The following is a 3,493-nucleotide window of genomic DNA, read 5'->3' as shown; positions in this document are numbered from 1 at the left end:
TAAACACAAAATGAACATTTTTGAAGTACACAATGAATATTTTTTAAACACACGTAAACATTTTTAAAATATACGATGAACTTTTTCCAGTGCACAACTTTTCCTGAGAAGGACATAATAGTGTTCACAATCTAAAGCAAATTAAATCAATATACCCGTTCAAAGTTTAAGATATCTTTGTGTTATCAGTTTATTAGTGGATGATTGTGTTTAACAAAAGTACAGGCCTAATCAGTTGCATTCTTATTGAAATTAAGTAACTTATGAAAAAACTGGATGTATGCAAGATCATGGTTCACTACCTCTGGAATCCCATAGACGCTAGGCGCAAGGAAAGCCACCGGGTGTCCACATAACTCTACTTGTTCAGCTGGTCCAACCATGTTTGAGAAAACTATTGTTGTACGTGTGAATAGACACCGAAAGATTGAAGTTCCTACCTAGTTCAATCATCACGACGTAATGCAATTTGAAGCATTAAAACGAAGAAGAAGAATTATGAGCTGTTACTTAATTTTCTAGATTAAGTTTTTTGTAATTTAATTTTAGATTGAGCGAAGGGAAACAAAGCAGTATACCTTGACACCAAAAACTTTCGTGAAAATTAGACCAATCTTATATGTGAATATCACTTCGAGTGACCTCTTTTTCCTATCAAGAACCTTCTTTGCCTTGCGAATATATGCAAGTGGATCATCGTGCATGGCCAGATAAAATGGAAGAATAATGTGGCCCAGTTTATTTCCCCATGTCACCTCGTTCCTCTTATCAGATTCTATCACATTAACATATGTCTGTTCATAGTGGTAAAATAAGAAAAATAAATTAAAATACTGATAATCTACGAAATATGATGGTGATATCATCGGACCATGTTCAGAGATACTCCCTCTGTATCAAAATATAAGGCATTTTTTAGGCTAGTTTAGCCTACAAAAACGTCTTATATGTTGGTACAGAGGTAGTACATATATTTAGAAAATCGATGATGCATGGCATTTAGCATCCATTGCATATAGGAGTAGTTTGTGAAAAAGTAAGTGCATCTTAACTGTAGGCTAGTGGCTGGCCTTGTGTTGACAGGAAGGAGTGATCGCAAACAGATTTTGCTAGTGTTAGTGTCACCTGACATTGAAGTTAAGTAAGGAAGCGTTTAGTAAAAACAATTGTACCATTAAACACTTGCTTGTTAGTTGTTACCCTTGAGGTACTTACCGGACTTGCGGAAGTAATATCTTGATAGGGCAGCAGAAGTCACTGCAACCAGCACATCATTGACAGTCTGTGGTTCCCAGCAAAAAAGAAAGAAAATTAACAGTCTGTGGGGAAAAAAAGAATTTCATGAACAAATTAAACTGCTAGCTTAGCTTAATTATACGTACGCAGTTCATGGAGCTCTTGAGGAACTTACGTCATCAAGGCTAAGACTCCGGTGAACAAAGCGCTTGGCGTGGAACTCATCGTCGTTGGCACGCTTGAACAGCGTGCGCGGTCACTCAAGAACAGAATCGTGGCGGCGAAGTAGGCAAGGTCCGCCGTGGTGTTCCACGCGACCACAAGGTACGACCAGACCCACGCGACGAGCGCCAGGGCGCCCGCGGAAAGCGGGGGCCGGCGCTGCGACGCGTAGATGGCGCCCGTGCGGGTAGGACGACGCGGAGGCGTGGCTGGCCGAGCCTTGGTGTCGGCGGAGGCGCTGCCCGTGGACAGGGACGGATTCAAGGGGGGACGAGGGGGGGCTAGACCCCCCCTGACGATCGGGTCACCCGTTAATAGCGATCAGTTTGTTCGCTGATTTTTCTCGCTAATAACTGTTCGTGGGTTGCTTTGCCCCCCCCTTATGGCTGGCTACCTATATGATGAGGCCCGTTTTATTTTTTACAAACGATTGCACGCACAAGGCCCAAAATCTAGGACAAGTGAAAAGGAAAGCAGCCCACAGTGGAAGCAAACCAGGCTAGGGTGGTAGGAAGTAATACGCCCGTACGCACAGTTTTTAGATCTCCTTTATCGCTTCGTTTCCAACATGCTTCTGCGTTCGAGCCTGCCGCCGGCCGCCATCCGCCATGTCGATCGATCTCTCCGTCGAGAAGGGAACGGGATATGCAGGTGCCTCGTGTTGATCCACCACGCATTCTGGCCGGCCGGCCGCACGGATGAGCGACCAAATTAAGGTTAGTTTATGTTTAGCATTAGATTAGTCCGCATCTTTCAAATCATAGAAGCGGAATAGTAGATATAGAGAAATTAAGGATTAGATATAAAATTTTGGATCTGAGCCCCAAAGTGCCTGACAATACATTTGGCGCTGATAAAAGTGATAGTTCTGTTTGATCGAGATCCAGTTATTTGGCTTTCCTCAGCTTCATTACCTCATCCCGTTTTCACAGCCAAATTTTTGACGAGGCGTTGGAGCCTTGGAGGTCATTTTCTGCACCAAATTTTGGGATGGATTGGTTGGCTGGATGACATAGCACAATTGAAATGAACCCTAGATCTTTCAATATGTAGTACTGTATGTATCTATCCTATGATTTTTAGTCTTATAGTTCTTGCCCCCCCTATCTCTATTTTCTGGCTCCGTCCCTGCCCGTGGACATCATGAGAAGCGCCATTAGAGACATGCCGGCGCCGTAGGCGTGGTGCACGCGGATCGCCACGGTGGAGGCCGCCTCGGAGGTCAGGAAGTCGAGGAGATGGAACTCCGGAAGCGCGCGGGAGCGGTCCGTGGGCAGCGCGGACAGCGAGGCGACGTAGTCCTCCATGACCTTGTCTGGGTCGGCGGCCACGGCGGCACCATCCAGCCTGGGGACGATCATATGATCCTCGACGTTCACAGCCATGCGCGCCCATCGCGCCCCTCCATTGTTTGACCCATCCGCCACCTGTACGTGTGTCCCATGCATGAAATATAGTACGTACTAGGAGTACATGTTCTTCCCCGGTTAAGCAGTCGTAGACAGTGACAAGAGCACGGACTTGAAGACCTTAAAAAAGTGTACGCACTTGAATGCATCCCAAGCGCGGGCATCGGGCAAGTAGAGATTCGATGCCGGCTCGGAAGATGCTCAGGTTTATCCGCGTGTCGAGGCCGATGGTGACGACGATATAAATACCTATATCTTCCATGGCTCTTGCAGTAGGGCTCACGGGCTCCTCCGCGGGGTTCTCCGGCGTCCACTCAGCGCCGGCAGGTTCTGTTGACACGCGGATCGGGAGCAGTCGGTTTCCTGGAACTGACGCCCATGGACTACCACTCACAGGGTCCATTTCTGCTTCCCTATGCATGAACGCTAGCTACTCGATCGGTCGTATGTGCAAAGGCTCTGTTCCCTAGCTGTTATATATAGGACTCCCGAAGGTGATGGCACAACGTACCGGTTCCATTCCATCTATTCTGCAACTATTTCCGATGTGTTTTTTTGAACAGAAAGTTTTTTTTTATTAATTAAGCACATTTTACAGAGAGGAGCATGAATGGATTCATGCTATG

The 3,493-nt window shown here is 46.2% G+C and overlaps 1 pseudogene; it reads right to left on the bottom strand.

Annotated features, from left to right (window-relative positions):
* Positions 1–302: 302 nt before the first annotated feature.
* Positions 303–3,270, bottom strand: LOC125532128 (annotated as a pseudogene).
* Positions 3,271–3,493: the final 223 nt, after the last annotated feature.

This window comes from Triticum urartu, unplaced genomic scaffold (assembly GCF_003073215.2).
Source record: "Triticum urartu cultivar G1812 unplaced genomic scaffold, Tu2.1 TuUngrouped_contig_914, whole genome shotgun sequence".
Classification (NCBI taxonomy): domain Eukaryota; kingdom Viridiplantae; phylum Streptophyta; class Magnoliopsida; order Poales; family Poaceae; genus Triticum; species Triticum urartu.
The sequence above is the reverse complement of the archived record's forward strand: the minus strand, read 5'-3'. Positions and strand labels throughout refer to the sequence as shown.